The sequence below is a fragment of the Acinonyx jubatus genome, chromosome A1 (genome assembly GCF_027475565.1).
Source record: "Acinonyx jubatus isolate Ajub_Pintada_27869175 chromosome A1, VMU_Ajub_asm_v1.0, whole genome shotgun sequence".
NCBI lineage: Eukaryota > Metazoa > Chordata > Mammalia > Carnivora > Felidae > Acinonyx > Acinonyx jubatus.
This window is the reverse complement of record NC_069380.1, coordinates 53309032-53326218: the sequence shown is the minus strand read 5'-3', so window position 1 is coordinate 53326218 and position 17187 is coordinate 53309032. Positions and strand designations below refer to the sequence as shown.

The 17187-nt window shown below is 40.0% G+C and overlaps 1 long non-coding RNA gene across 1 annotated transcript in view; it reads right to left on the bottom strand.

Annotated features, from left to right (window-relative positions):
* Window positions 1–5969, bottom strand: part of LOC113601079 (uncharacterized) — a 266173-nt gene extending 260204 nt beyond the window's left edge. Inside the window, exon 1 of the long non-coding RNA XR_008296153.1 lies at window positions 5216–5969. This is a non-coding gene — a long non-coding RNA (uncharacterized LOC113601079). The remainder of the gene's footprint in view (window positions 1–5215) is intronic.
* Between the last annotated feature and the right edge of the window lie 11218 nt (window positions 5970–17187).

Below are 17187 nucleotides of genomic sequence, written 5' to 3'. Positions count from 1 at the left end.
GTAACCAAAGCTTAGTATATTGTAACCTAGCACACCACACATTGGAATAGATCTTACTATACATAGCAAGTAGTCAAGGGTGGTATTATTGAAACGGAGCAAAATTTTCCCCTTGTTATTTTGGGATATTTCAAAAACGTGCCTCTGAGCTCTAGCATGGGGCTTGATTAATGCATGATTTCCTCTTTAAAATTAGAAACAGGATTGGAGAATGAAGCTTAATAATTTTCATTTGCTCCTCTTTTCCAAGCATTCTAATTAAGGCCTGGTTTCCAGACCTGATTAAGCAGCTCCTACATCTGACTGCAGTTTTTAGTTATCCCTGCAAGGCAGGAACTCAAGCCTATTTTGAGTGAATGGGAACAATCTGGGAAGGAACAGTGAGGTGGAATATGCCGCAAAAGGCGGGCAGGGGAGGGGGCGGGGTGGCTGTTTGGTTTTGGTTTTGCTCTTGGAATTAGAGTTTCCATGTCCATTGCAGAGTGCGACAATGCAATTCAACAGAGAATGTCAAAAACGTCATTTTAAGTAAAGCACCATTACTTTATGACTCTCAGAGCATTCTGTCAAGAATATCCTAGGTTCCTTTGAATTCCTTGAGTGCAATGATACAAGAGCAATATGTACCTTGTTTTATATTTTAAGAAAATGCAAATGTTGTACGTGCTATCACTATTCAATGTCCTTAATCTCTTGGATTCACTGTAATCCTAAAATGAATTTGATGTATATTTTTTGATGGCTTTAGTGGAGGAAAAAGATGAATAAAAAAAAATAGTAATTGTCAAGGCACCTGGCTGGCTCTGTTGGTATATCATGTGACTCTTAATCTCAGGGCTGTAAACTCAAGCCCCAGGTTGGGTGTAGAGATTATTTAGAAGATGAAACCTTTGGGGCACCTGGGTGGCTCAGTCGGTTAAGTGTCCAACTCTTGATTTCAGCTCCGGTCATGATCTCATCGTTTGTGAAATCAAACCTTGCATCAGGCTCTGCACTGACAGCACAGAGCCTGCTTGGGATTCTCTCTCTCTCTCTCTCTCTCTGTCTCTCTCTCTCTCTCTCTCAAAAAATAAATAAATAAATAAATAATAAATAAACATTTTTAAAATAAAATCTTTAAAATAAAACCAGTAATTGTCTAACACAAATCCTCTCAGAACGATTTTTCTATTTGAAGATAATGGCCCTGAATTATTTCACAACATTAAATTTTGAAATATTGAAAAGTTGCACTATAATATAGCCAGTGGCCATTAAATGTTTCTAGCTAATATTTAGAAAATGGATATCTAAATTGTCCTTTGTACCAAAGGAGCAGAAGTCAAAACCTCCCATATGCAAACCATATAACCATGTATAAATAAAGTAGTCAATTTCTTAAGAGCTATATAGATGCCCTCCCCACCCTCATTTTTAAATGAATTTTTAGTTACCATGGCAATGCCAGGCCATGAGTAGGGTCTGAACCTGAGAAACAGAGAGCTAGATTTTGTTCATATATTCTCTCTCTCTGGCTCACCACTGCACTCCTATCCTCTGCATTCTACATCTCCACCTCCTAACTCAAAGAATACTTCCTTGTTTCCTCTTCCCGTGAGGAACTCAGGAAGTGGACTCACCCCAGCCAGTCACTTAAATTACTAGTCAGAGGGTTTGACAGAGTCCCTTCTTTGCCATCCCCATTGCCGAAAGGCCATATCAGACCAATATCGTCTGCTTCAGGTTTGGGTTCTATCACCCTACTTGTTCTCAGTTCTTCCACTCTCTCTTTCCATGCCCACCTGCCAGTTGGGGTCATATTGCTCTTCCTTAAACACCACTTTATTTACTTTATTGTTCAGTTTAAAAAATCTTAGACATATCCAGATCAATCTTCAGGGATCTTTAAATCTTACATACCTGGCTGCCTCTGACCCTCCCTTCCAGAAAAGCACTTACCACTAATGTTTGCTTATCCAAATCCTAGGAACACTTTGACTCACTGGTGGATCTTACCGATTCAAATACAAGAGGTTCTGAAGTGGAGCCTGAGATTTTCCTGTGATATCATTGCTGGTGGTACAGACTACATTTTGAAAAACAAAGATTTAGACGACTGTTCTCTTTTGTCAGGGAAGCACTGTTCTCTGGCAAGGGCTTATTTGAAGGATCAGAAAAGAGAACTACATACAATAAAATATCTCATATTTCACTGAATCAAGTTAAAGACTGGGCCAACTTTAAGTTCTCTTCAAAAGTTATTTAGTAGTGCATGATTGATAGATAACTGTGTACATATATGCCATAAAATTATCTATGTTCTGTGGAAGGGAGAAAGGAGAGAAGGAAAGAGAGAAGGAAAGAAAGCCCAATGTACCAACTGAAACTGCTGGAACCATTGTCCAGTGTGTTTACAAACTACATAAAACTCCAATACTACCACAAATAACATGACCGAACTTTGTCTGAATACTGTACCTCTGTCCTGGACATCATGCATTTATTTGCTTTTGCTCAGTCACTGCCCTCACACCAGCAGTGATCCATGAGCTGGATGCTCTTCATTTGTTCCACTACCTGGAGTCCAACACCCTTTAGTAAATGGTACTTCTTGCTTCTTTAAATCTCTGCATCATGGGGAAAACTAAAATAATGCACTTCAAAAAATCCTATAGGACTAGTGTTATAGAGTTATATACTTTTATTTAAAGCACTCTTTTGTTTTAAGAAGTCCACGGTTTCTATTTTGTTTCCTATGTGGGCTACTGACAGAGATCAATAATCCAATAGAACAATCTTTGACGTAAGCAAAGGAACAACTCTTAATTACACTGGCTAGAAAAGTGGTGGAGAGTAAAACTAAGCAAATCTGCACATTGTTTCAAATACAAGATTATTGGGGTGCCTGGGTAGCTCAGTCAGTTAAGCATCCTCTTTGGCTCAGGTCATGATCTCATGGTTCATGAGTTTGAGCCCCACTTTGGGCTCCGTGATGACATCTCAGAGCCTGGAGCCTGCTTCGGATTCTGTGTCTCCCTCTCTGTCTCTCGTCCCTTCCCCCACTCATGCTCGCTCTCTCTCAAAACTAAATAAACATTTATTTTTTTATTTCTTTAACGTTTACTTATTTTTGAGACAGAAAGAGACAGAGCATGAACGGGGGAGGGTCAGAGAGAGAGGGAGACACAGAATCCGAAGCAGGCTCCAGGCTCTGAGCTATCAGCACAGAGCCTGACGCGGGGCTGGAACTCATGGGCCGTGAGATCATAACCTGAGCCAAAGTCGGACGCTTAACCGACTGAGCCACCCAGGCGCCCCAAAAATAAATAAACATTTAAAACACTTTTTAAAAAACATACAAAAGTATTAAATATATAGCTTCAGTGTTTTTATTAAGTTCATATTCATGATAAAAGTTTGAATCCTCTGGATTCTGGGACACCAAAGAAAGATTTTATCTTATGAAAGATGGATTCGGCATTTCAGTAGATCTACAAATATAGTTCGATTTTTATATAATGGAAAATTATATAAACTTGATAAACATTTTCAAATAATGGGTACTAATTTTTTCCAAATGTACTATTGCAACCTTGAATAGACCAAAAAGTTGGAAGCACCATCTGTTAGTCTTGTAATAGATCCTCCTCAACCCCCAGCTAACTTGAATTCCATGTTACTTAATCTGTGACTGAACATTCATTCAAGCAAGAGAATCAAACACCTTACCTGGGATTGACATATAACTTGGGGAGAGAAGTCCTCTTTCTACCAGGTTTGCTAATCTGTGAGAATATGAATCTGGGCTTTACGGCAGTCCAATAGTTCCTGCCACTTAGAAAGAGCATATGAATTCAAACAAATGTGCGTTTGTATGAGGCAGAGAATGGGGAAGCGGAAAGGGAAGGGAAAATAACAGAATAGGTTGAGAGATAAGAGGAGAGGAGAAGAGAAATTTGCCAGCACTGAGCTTTAGTCCCAACCAGTAAGGTCCTAATCCCTGAAACTTGTCTTTTGATCATGTAAACTACCCCCATCATCCTTTCCAAACTTAAAATACAATGAACTCCCTTATTTTGGTTAATCTAATTTGAATCAAAGATATATGATTGATACACCACATCATATACGACATGTTCAGTTCATTATTTTGGGTGTGGGTTGCTTGTTTATTCTGCTGCATTCCATTTGGGACTGCAGAACTGTGTGTGTGGGGGGGACCCTCCTCTCTAGTTATTCTCTAAAGGGTAATAAGTACCCAATTTTATGGGTATATTATCTTCCAGTTGAGAAAAATAAAACCGGAATATCTTCAAAACATATAAAAAAGAAATGATTTTTTTTCAGTTTCTTTCTTTTATATTGGAACCCAAGGCCAAGAGAATAAAAGCTATCATCCTTTTCCTCTTCCAGGCTCTCTAAGTGCAAATGAGGTTTTGCCTGTATGGGACCCACAGCAGTTTACAAGTCAGTACGCTTGTTGCCAAGAAACACTCAAGGGTAAAATCCTACCCAAAGTTACATAGAGCCCAACAAATTTATCCTGAGGACAATCTGGGAAATATACTTGTCAATGTTTCTGACTCTTCCTCATGAAAGTCATAAACTCAGAGTATACAAGGATTCCCCAAATTGCTACTCCTGAAATGCCTGCAAAATTGAAGACTACTTCCTTTTTTGAAGAAGGTGGTCTCACATAGAATCTGGGAACAAAATCAGACTCCCCGAATAAATAGAAGAGAAGCAGTGGAGAGAAGTGGGGTCCTAAGCCCAAGAAATGGACTCCAACATTCAGCTACATCTAAGTATTGAAGCCCTTGTTGGAAAAGAAAGCCTCCTCTAATGAGAAAAGTTTGTTGTTGTATTTTTAAAGCATAGTAGTTGATCCTAAAGCATGGCTCCAAAGTATGAAATCAGTCTATCTCTAGCTCATCTTTCCCTGAGAAGCACGGCTTGATACGTTTAAAATATTATCTTCCCGTGCCATGGCTCTTCCTAGTGACACCACAGACTTGAGCCATTCTCAGTAGATGGAGTCATGTCTGCCCTTCTGAATCCTCATTCTCCTTGAGAGAGAGCAGATCGTCACTGAATCAGTCAAGGAGAGAAAAGAGTTGAGGCAGTGGGATTTTTCCAGCACAGACATCACGGTGTTTCTCCTCAGTAGCAGAGTCCACAGTTAGTACAGCCCCAGTGAATGCACCTCATTCTCCCCACAAGCCGGTTCTCTCCTCACCTCTCTCCACCAGTCTCCATCGTGCCACACGGCCACCTTCTCAGGCTGGCCACACTCCTGCCTTCTGGAGTTGTCCTCCCTTACTATGGTGAGAGGAGCTTTCTGAAACCCTTTGGGATTTTTTCCCTCAAAGGAAGGCACTAAAAGACAGTCCTAATGCTTCACAGAAGACTCTGTCCTCTGTCACGCTGCAAATTTATGCTTCAGTTTCAATTGAGAGAAAACAGCGCAGTATGATCCTTCTGTGTGTGAACCCTTTACCTCCGCCAATTAGTAGCTGTGTGTCCTTAATATCTCTATGCCTCAGTTTTCTCGAATGTAAATTGAAGAAGCAATAATACCTCCAGCAAGGTGTTATGGTGACAATTAAATTAATCCGTATATGTTGAGTTTAAACCCTGCCTGTCACATAGGAAGTGGCGTCTCAGTGTGCCTTCTCACTATCGCTTCCTGCACTTTCCCGGTCACTGCTCTTTCTACTTTGCATTCGTCAGTCACTCCTTCTATACACACAAGCGGAAGTCAAAATCCTTTGCTTATCACTTCAGTAGGAATTTACTATTTAGCAGTTTAATGCCATTTGGGAATTTGTGTTTGTTACAAAAACAAAATAAAATAAATATTGACTTAGTTCAGAGCTTCATCTTATCACAGATTTCAGTCCAAAATTTAGAAGCAAACTTATAGTAGTTATTTTTAAGTTGATATGATTAGCATGATGTCAAAGCTAGCTTAATTTGTCTGAGTAAAATGAAGGAAGGAAAGAAAGAAGCAAGGAGGAAGGGAGGGTTAAAGAGAAGAGCAAGGGAAAGAAGAAAGGGGGGAGGGGAGGGCTGCTGGGGGAGGGGTGGAACAGAGAGGGGAGGGAGGGAGAAAAACCACTCTTGGGAAAATCATGAAACTACATCAAAATTCACTGTAAAACAATCCCATTTCATATGCTATTAAACTCCATAGGAAATGGCATTTGCTACAGTAAGAAAAACAGATGGTGGAAGGAGAGAGGAAAATAAAATTCTTTGAAAACTGAGAATTGAAATGCCACTGCTAACACTTTGGGTCCCTCTGACGCGTTCATATATCAAGTTATAGCCTCCAAGACAGTCACTTTCTTCATCATATGCATGCCTTCCAGCCTAAAATAGTCCCCCGGGGCTTCTAAAGTAAGACGTGTGTGGTGTTTGGGATGTGTGTTTGTGTGAGGTTGCTTGTGAGTTTGTGAGTGGGGCCAGGGCAGGGAACAGTGGGGGTCATTCAAACCCATGAGACAGGCAACCCTGACCCTGACCGGGACACTTTGCCAGCAGCAGAGTGATTCATCTTCCTCTCAGGCACAAGTACATCAAGCCCTCTGTTTTGCTCCTAGTTCCCATTTGTCCTCTTTAAACCAATGAGTCATAAGTTGGAAATATGTATGAAATAAGCAAGAAGAATATGTCACTGAGTTATTTCTGGTCGTTCAATATACACATCCTAGGACATCGTGCATTTGCAAGGCAAATTTTTTAAAACAAGAGGTTTATACAAAGGAAATAGAATCAGTGTTCTATAAGAAAAAAGAAAGTCGGGTGCAAGAAGGAATGGAGGCTGGTAAAACGATCAAGTTAGGTGAAGAGAATCAAATAGTTCTTCATGTTCTTCAAAGGATAATTTTCTTCAAAAGAAATGGCATAATTTCTTGGTCACTCAAATTAGCAGAGAAATATTCTTGCCAAAGTTTAGTGTCGGGAACCAAATGATATTTGGTCTGTTGTAAAGCTGTCGCACCTCTCCATGGCAAAAAAAGGGCTTGATATCTTAACGTAAACAGAATTCTTCTTTTAATGCCTTCCCAGTCAAATCTAATTACCTAGGAAATCAGAGGATTAAATAATTAAGGAGTTTAATCCTGAGAAAACAGAAGCCTGAAAGCAGCCATATAGAATGCCTAGTCTAGTAATTACCAGTGCAGGACTTTTTCACTTATCCACCTGGTCAGCAGATACCTGTTGGACACTGCCACATGCCAAGTTGTAAGTATCCCAGGCACCAAGGACATAGCAGTACATAGGCTGACCTGTTTCCTCATGGACCGTTAAGTTTCACAGGTCAGGGCAGGTATTGGAGCACCTGGGTAGCTCAGTCGGTTAAGCGTCTGACTCTTGATTACAGATCAGGTCGTGATCTTACGGTTCGTGAGATCAAGCCCCACACCAGGCTCTGAGCTGACAGCACAAAGTCTGCTTGGGATTCTCTCTCTCCCTCTCTCTCTGCCCCTCCCATGCTCTATCTCTCTCTCTCTTTCTCTCAAAAAAATAAACTTAAAAAAAAAGACAGGTATTTAGCAAATCATAATAGGAATAATATTTGTGGCAGAGGTATGAAGAGCAGTCAAGGTGGAGCCTTACTTGTCTGGGTTTGGGGGTAAATATGTGATAGAGACACGAAGATTTGAAATTGAGCTGAGATCCAAGTTGTTGAAGGATGAGAAGGTGTTGGTGAGAACATTCCAAGCAAAGAGATTATCATTGCCAGTCCCTGTAGCTGGAAGGAGCGGGTTTCTGAGAAACTGAGAGAGGAGTGTTAAGGAGAACATGAAAAAGAAGAAAGAGGGGGCGGGGCATGAGGCTGGGGAAGGACAGAGGTCACACATGGAAAACCTGCCAGACCATGCTGAGAGCTGTGGACTCTTTCCAAAGAATAATTACAAGTTACTGGAAGCAGGGAAGTGACACGATCAGATGTGCAGTTTTCAAGATAACTAGATTTATGGAAACAATTTGGTAGGGAGATAAGGAGGGAAAAGAGAAAAACGTTTAGGGGCTATTGTACACCAACATCTTGATCCAAGATGATGGTTGTGGAGATAGGAAATGTGGAAAGATTGTGATAAACTGAGAAAGTTTTATCAGTAAGATTGTCTTCATGCCTGTGTAATACAGAGCTGGATGAGAGAGTTAAAAAGGAGTGAGAAGTAGTGTCTGTGAACTCTCCTCTGTGAATTCTAAAAAAGACTTCCCGTGCCCCTGCTTGGCTCTGTCAGTAGAGCACGTGACTCTTGATCTTGGGGTCGTGAGTTCGAGCCCCATGTTGGGTGTAGAGATCACTTACAAACTTAGGAAAAAACATTTAAAAAAAGAGTTCCTCTCTATGTCCCATATATACTTATACACCTCTACTAATTTTCCTACTCTTTTGTTCCCTTTCCCCACTGTTTTATGTGAAGTGGTTAACTTCACAACGAATCCAAAGTTGAAGGAATCTCTGGTTGGGGTCATGGTAAAGCAAAGGGAGGAAAGGATATTACTCAAAGAGTGTGGCCTGAGCTAGATGTAGTAACTGATAAGATTTGAGTTGTTTACATTTTGGAAGGTAGTGGGTGTATTCTCGGTTTTATATGGAATAGTTTATCATGTTACGTGCAAGCAATTTTCTTTTAGAAATGTACGTTTAGAAGGAAGTATGTGTTGATTTTAAGCAGCCAAAGGGTATATACTACTATAGACATGTCACTTTTTTGGCTGCCCAGCAGCTGACCTTCGTCTGTACATTTAGGAAATTTTACATCTTATAGATCTTGATGGGAGGCATATCCTACTGTAGAAGCAGAAGATGCCAGAAATACAACCAACCCAGATGTTTTTGCCACTAGTGATGGGCACATTTACCATGCTGAGCCAATCAGATGCATCCACCATGTATTATAAATCAGAAATTAACAATGTAAAGAAGGAAGAGCTGAAAATATGAGCTGATCCTGGTGGTAGTGGAAACATCAGTATCTGTTTTTCAGGGATGGCAGACCCAGGGGATCCCCGGGAGCAGTGTGGGTGGGATACACATCAAGGTATAGTTCTTAGCATTAGATGCAATTGTATTTTCTCCAGACCAGTTATATGATGTGTTTTAGGTTGTGGTTCTTACTGCATGAGATCAGAACCTCTTGGTTCAGCCTTCCCAGTGATTCTGAGACTCTCAATATCCTTTCATTCAATTTCTTTGCTCCATTTGTATCTGGCCTTTAAATTAAAACCCTTAGGGAATACAGTAATAACAACCCACTAATTGGAGAGTGAACACGCTTGAAGAACATTCTGCAAATGTGGATGGTTCATTTAGTGGTTCATTATGTATTTCAGATGATCCATTTATGTGACCTATGTCTTCATTCAGGAGTTTCAGTTTTTATTGTTTGCTATATTTTGCTACTTCCTTAAATTTATAAAAACATATCCTTTCCCCCCAAATACACATGTGCTGTCACAGGTGTTTTAGAAGAGGATGGGTAGAGATTTGACTTCAAACTCCAAGGCAAAAAGTGTGACTCTTTTAGCTGGCATCCCCCTGACATTCGTGCCAAGAGGCATGCTTGCACTCCCATTGCCAACATAGAGACTGGCCCCTTGCACCACCTGCCAGAAGCCAGAAGGCGCATGACTTCAGAAGGAATGCTAGCCAAAGGCAACACAGGAGCAGCGTTGAAGGGAGAAGATTTAATGTTACCACAAGCCAAAATGGAGATGACCAAAAGTACATGATTCCAGGCTCCAATTCCCACACACTCCTCAAGCGATTCTCTGTTGGTATAATAAAAAATCCACCAGGCAGCCCGACATGCTGCTCCACCAGCATCCTGCTTAGAGGAGGCTAGCTTATAATCCTGCACGTATTATCACAAAGGGGTCGGTGTCCCAGGGGCTCCTCCAACATGACCTTGCCTTGTTGATAATACTCATCCTCCTCTCCCTTCTTAGCAGGGCAGCCTCTGGACAGATTTGGCAAAGATCCATGACAAAATTCAGCTCTCTAGTTAAAAAAAAAAAAAAAAAAAAGCCTCTTATTCTTTGCAGCCAAATTTATTTCATTTTCTCCTGAACTAGAAAACTCCTGATATTCCATTAGTTTTTAGCTCCAATGTCTACTCAGAATCAGAGCCATTTGAAGACTCCACTCTGATGTCACAGTTAAGGGCATTAGCAATGCTGAGGCTCAAGACAGCAACAAGAATGAACTGACATCAGAGACTGCTGGCTAAGTGGGGCCGCCCTTGCTAGAAGAAATATGTATAGGGGTGCCTGGGTGGCTCAGTCACTTGAACTTCTGACTTCGGCTCAAGATATGATCTCATGCTTCGTGGGGTCGAGCCCCGCATTGGGCTCTGCGCTGACAGTGTGGAGCTTGTTTGGGATTCTGTCTCCATCTTTCTCTGCTCTTACCCCATTCACACTCTCTCTCTCTCTCTCTCTCTCTCTATCTCAAAATAAATAAAACTTTGAAAATTAAAAAAAACAGACATATGTACAAGAATAGGGGCTCCGACTTTTTAATTCCCTATCTAACTCTCATCCTAGGTGACTTCTGACTCTCTAGTCCCATGACTTCAACTATGATCTGACAATAACCAAATGTATACTCTTAACATGGATTTCTCCCTTAAACTCCAGTATCATACCCACCTGCTTACTTAACATACACACTTAAATTCTAACAGGTAGGTGCAGCTTAAAATGCACAGAACCAAAACTTGATTTCCCCAACACCTTCTCCCAATCTGTTTACCCTCTAGTCACCCCCACCTCATTTAATGGCAACTCCATTCTACCAGCTGCTCAGTACAAACATTTAGAGTTATCCTTGACTTCTTTCTTATTCTCAAGCTTTACATCCAAACCTTCAAGAAATCCTGTCAATTTTGTCATTGAAATGGATCCAGAATCTTTCCAGTACTCATCATTTCTCCCACCACCACCCTAGGGCAAATTGTCATCACTTCTCAGAGGACTGATTTCAATAACTTCTTAAATGGCCTTTATGATTCACTTTCCCCCACCAACTTTCACTAAAATCATTCAGTCCTTCCTTAGCAAAGTTAAACTTCAAGACATGGGTTCTTGCTGATCAAAACTCTCTTGTGATTTTTCATCTCACTTGGAATAAAATTTGAAGTCTTTCTCATGGTTCACAAAGCTTTCCTTGCTATGGTCCTCACCTCCTTCACTCACTCCATACTCCACCATTCCCCTCTCTCTTTCTTCCCACTCGAGACACACTGGTCTTCTTGCTTTTTCTTGTACATACTAGGCATCCGCCTACTTGAAGTTATTTGTGTATTGCTGTTTCACCTTCCTGAAATATACACTTCCAAATTATAACCTGTAACTTCCCTTATTGTTTTCAGGACTTTTCCTGACCCCTGCATAAAACTGCCTCTCCATTGAGTAACTTTGTATAGCCTCATTGTGCTTTATTTTCATTCATTCATTTCATTCATCCATGTTTTGTTTTGTTTTGTTTTGTTTTTTGCTATGTCTTTATTTTCTCCTGCCTCCCACCAGATCCTACTTCATGGAAACAAATTCTGCTTATTTGGTTCACTGCTACATTCTTACACTTATGATAATGTCGATCCATAATAAACCTTTCCTCTATATTTATTGAATAAATAAAGAATGGAGATCTAAGGAGGGATCCATGAAGAACATTCATATTTGAGGATTTGGGGGATAATAATAAAAGAAGCTTGTGAAGAAAACTGAGTAGTCTCTCAAGAGGGGAAAAATAAACTGGAAGAGTTCAGTGGCCTCACTAAAACCACAGGAAGTGACTGTGTCCACCTGGAGGAAGAGGTTAACACTTTAAAATGCTACCAGTGAGATACTAGTGAAGTGTGAGAAGAATGAAGAGACACTATTAAAGAATCAGGTCAAGCAAGGAAAGCATTTCAAAAAGGAGACAATGATCAGCCATGTCAAACATTGTTCATAATTAAGTTAGATCAAATGCTTTTTTTATTGAGATCCTTGTAACTTCAAAAGAGCAGTTTTGGTAGGGCAGTAAAAATAAGAATCTGACTGCAGTGGTCATAATAAGTTTCAAAGAAAAAAAGAAAAGAAATAATGTGTACAGAAAATTTTCTGTAAAAAATAAACAAAAATGAAGGAGTTGGAGTAGGATATATGGTTTCTTGGGGCCTTTTTCTTTTTTTTTCCTTGCAGATTTTATTACATCTTTGTATACAGGTGAGAATAATATTGTAGACAAAGAAAGTTAATTACACAGTTAAACAGAGAAAATAGGAGCAATCATATTTTGAGTATTGGATTCCATTTCCCCTTGTCTACGCAAAGACATCATTCTTGTCCTTCTTCTTGTCTGAAAACATACTTTTGCAATTCACTAAAAAAATGCAAAATAATCCCACCCAAACTTGCCATCTTGCTTTTTAGTCTATCTTTTCTCTTTTTACAGTATGTGAACGATTGTAAATCTTGTATACAATTAGATTATATCAATGTATAACCCAGTCTAGACACTAAGCATAGACTAAGCATGCTGATATTTTCAATTTAGAAGAAATTTTGAAAGAAATTTAATTTGGAAGAAATGCTGCTTATGACAAATTCATTGATTTCAAGATCTGCTAAAAGGTCATGATTCAAAAATACTAATCCAGGGTCTGGCAATAAAAAGTGAGTGGTTGATGCAGGATGAAAGATTAAATCTTTGAAAATGAGATCAAGGATTTGAGAGACCAGGGTGATGGAAATACACTCAGTAGAGGCATATTGAAATCACCAAAAATTTGGCAGGATTGATGTTAACAAAGGAGAAGCAATGAGCCAAGTGCTAAATCTGGAGGATTTGAGGTTATGTGGCCCAAATGTCTCTGGATGGCTGCCACAAAGAGGCAGGTGGGACAACAGAACTTATTTGTCTCAGCTTTGATGGAGTTGGGCATTCTCACTGTGTATACCATACCTGGGTGATCACATAGTTCCTACAACGTTAATTATCAATTTTACAACAATGGCTCCAAAAACACATTTCCAATGTTGTTCTGTCCTCTAAACCCCAGACTCACAGAGCCATCTACTTAAATGACATCTTCACTGACTCTCCCACAAGCCCCCAAATTAAATGAACTCTAAATTAAAGGAATCATTACTCCTTCCTCATTGTTTGAGAAATAAATTTCAATGCCAATCTTAATTTCTTTATCTCTCTTATCCCACACACATCTGTAAATCACAAATCCCTGTTGATGCTAGCCCTTACAAATCTCTTAGATCTGCCCATTTCTCTACACCTTTTTGTCACAACTTTACTTCAGGAGCCCATAATTTTTTGCAGGTGTCTCTGCAGCAACTTCCTTATGAGTACTGGTCTCCTCTCTTCCCCTGGTTTCCATGAGGAAGATTGATTAAAGAGGTCCATTTATTAGATATTTCTTTTTGTTACTATTATTCTTGCTACCCAATTTTTCAGTATTTCCCATATAAAAGAATTGCCCTAGTGTGTGAACCTTGGGGACAGCAGGACTCACTTCCCACCACAGCAACCAAATGAGGACAGATATTTTTTTCCTCCCCACCATCCAGTACCTAAAGCATGGGCATGTAGTTTAGGGCTAGCTGTTCAATACTCGCACTCAGAACTTTGAGTGTGGAGTGAATAATGTGAAAGGACAGTTAGTGGTGGCATTCAAAAATAGCACTGTTCAGGGGCCAGAGTGTCATTAAGGCCAGAGGTAAGAAGGGTACTTTTTTCAGCAAGGCCAGTGCTAACAGTAACATTCTAAACAGATTGTTATAACACATCCCATTGGCTATGGCCCCAGATGACTAGACTCCATTGGTTTCCGCACATTTTCTGAATTTTGTTCTCCAACTATCCTGTTGATTCTATAAATATTCCCAAACCTTTATGAAATATTTTCTTCTACGCGAGCTAGCCAACATCATTTTCTATTGCGTACAATGAAAATTCTGACTGACAGACCAGTTAAGAAGTTCTTGCAATAATTTAAGATAAAAGAGGACAGTGGCCTGATCCAAAGTAAGGGTAAAGAATGACTGAATGTAGGGGAGAGGGTAGAAAAAGAGGAGTTAAAATTCATAGAAAGTTATCGGATATTGGGATAAAGAGAAGAAAGTGTCACTGAGGGCCATTTTTAGCCCAGGGTAAATGAGGTATTGTCCGTATTTCCAAACACCACAAAGAATGGAGAAATAGTAATAATAAAGGAGTAGGGCAGATGGGAGAAGAGCAGATTTGTGATGGTGGGAGTAAGTACCATTTTATAAAAGTTGAGTTTGAGACTCTAAGACACATTATGGGAGACATAGAGTAGACAGATGGATAGAAGTATGAATCTGTGGGAAAATGTCAAGGATAAAGATAGAGGATTGAAGTCATCAGGAACTGAAATCACGAGAGGAAATGAGATCACTCTGGAAGAGTTCACAGCATGAGAACAGTGGGTCGAGGATGGACATCTGGAGAATACCATAATTTAAGAGATGAGTTTAGGAAGACTAGAAAATAAATCACATCATTCTGGACCACAGCTCCTTTCTTGATGAGATGGTATGACGTTAATTACTCTCTCTAGTTTCCTTGGACATGTAGAGCCCCCTGAAAATATCTTCTTGTCTTTGGCAGCTCCTTCTCAGTGAGCAATGATTTCAAATAATTATTACCTGCCCCAAGTTTCTAACCCAAGAACCAAGCCTTACAGTCTTTTCTGGCAACTTCAAACTGCAAAGTCTGAAGAATAACAAACCCCTCTACATTTTAAACAACTCTTTCAGAGGGCATATCTCTAAAAGTAACACAAATAAGGGACCAGCTATCTGCCACTAACACTCCCACATAGATCTCCAACATATGCAGAGGTTCTCCATTTTCCCCCAGGACCACCCTAAGTGCACAGTTCTGAAGAACCATCCATCCAATTAGGTTCTACTTGACCAAAAAGGGAATCTACCAGCTCCTCCCTCAGCTTTTAAATTTATTTTTCCTCTTTGTGACTTACCTCATGTAAAACCAATATCACTGGTTAAAGACGCTGACTGTGATATGATAACAAAAAAATTCCTCCAGTTATGAAGCCCTCCTTTGTACCTTTCTCTTGGTTTCCAAGGGCCTTCTAGGATTTCACTGATGCTGTAATACAGCCAGCTTTAATTAATGTACAGGGGGTGGTAAGAAGGAAAATGAATCTATGTTCAGTTCTTCCCTCTTTACTTTGTCTTGACATGGAGGAAGGATGAAGTAGGGGTTGTGTTCTATACAGCTGGGAGGGTTACTTTTATGTGTTCAATTGACTGGACTGAGAGATACTCAGGTAGCAAGCAAAACATTATTTCTGGGTGTATCTGTGAAGGTGTTTCTAGAAGAGATTAGTATTTGAATCAGTGGACTGAGTAAAGAAGATCACCCCCACCACTGCAGATGGACATCATCCAATCTGTTAAGGGCTTGAATAGAACAAAAAAGAAGCAGAGGTGGGATAAATTTGGCTTCTTCAGGAGCTGGGATATCCATTTTCCCCTTCCATGGGACATCAGCACTCCTGGTTGTCAGGCTTGTGGACTCAGACTGTGACTGTAAGTCATTGCCCCCCATCCCAGTTCTCAAGCATTCAAGTTTGGACTGGGACTACCACTGGCTTTCCTGGGCCTCCAGCTTGCAGATGGCTAATTGTAGGACTTCTCAGCCTCCATAAGTGGTTCACTGGCTCGTGTGAGCCAATCCCTCTTAACAAACCTATTTCTATGTATCTGTATATATCCTCTTGCTTCTATTTTTCTGGAGAACCCTGATTAGTACAAGGACCAAGATATGACAGAGAATTCCTAACCAATGCCACAGGGGAGTAGAAAACCAGTGATAACCCAAGCATAAATTCATATGACTGTGCTGAAATTCAGTTAAAGCAAACACATATCAGACTATCGAGTTTGGACTACTCAGAATTAAAATCAAGTTTCAAGTCGCAGAGGCAATAATTTATATTAGAAACAAGAAGATTGGAGGAGGTAGGAGTCCTGGGGATTGCCACAAAGCTAGGAAAATGTTTAATTTATATAAGGATGTATAGTAAGCTTTGACTTGCTTACAATTCAAAGGAATGGGAAAAAGAAAGCATCAATGAAACTCTGGAAAATAGGAGAACATAGAAGAGAAAGCAAGAGGAGTGAGCAGAAGCTGTTTGAAAATTATATAAAATACTGAAGTAATAAGAGGCATCTGGGTGACTTAGTCAGTTAAGTGTCCAACTCTTGATTTGAGCTCAGGTCATGATCTCATCATTCCTGGGATCAATCCCTGTGCTGGGCTCTGCACTGACAGCATGGAGCCTGCTTGGGATTCTCTTTCTTCCTCTCTCTCTGCCCCTCCCCTGCTCTCTCTCTCTCTCTCTCTCTCTTTCTCTCTCTCAAAACTAATAAACTTAAAAACAAGTAATGAGAGAGGGGCTTCAAGAAGGTCAAGAAAGAAAAGAAGAGAAAAAAGCAAGTTTGTATCAACTGACACCAATGGAGAGGTACTGAATAAGTTAAGTACTGAAACAGGTCCACTTATTTGACTATTTGCAAGCCACTTATGTCCTTATGTATGGTTGTTTCTGTACAACGATTAGGATGGAAAGCAGAAGCCAGGGGGCTGTCAAGTAAATGAGAGAAGAGGAATTGCAGAGATCAATCAAACACTGCATTTTCAACAACTGGAATGATAAAAAGAAAAATAATGAAACGATAGCCAGGAGGATTCAGATGCAAAGGGAGATTTGTTTCTTTTCTTTCCAGAAAAAGATTTGAGGGGCACCTGGGTGGCTCAGTCGGTTAAGCATATGACTTTGGCTCAGGTCATGATCTCACGGTTTGTGAGTTCAAGCCCTGCAACGGGCTCTATGCTGACAGCTCAGAGCCTGGAGCTTGCTTTGGATTCTGTGTCTCCCTCTGTCTCTCTCTCTCCTCCTGCCCTACTCATGCTCTGTTTCTCTCTGTCTCTCAAAAATAAATAAAACATTTTTTAAAAATTTTTAAAAAGAAAAGGATTTGAGCTTTGAATATGTTTTCCTGTTATGTGATACATATGAAATTTAATTTGAATTGCTTAAACAACAAAGAGAATTTATTGACTCTTTAAACAAAATGATCCAGAAGTAGAGTCACCTTCAGGAATGGTTTGATAAAAATTTCTGCTTCTCT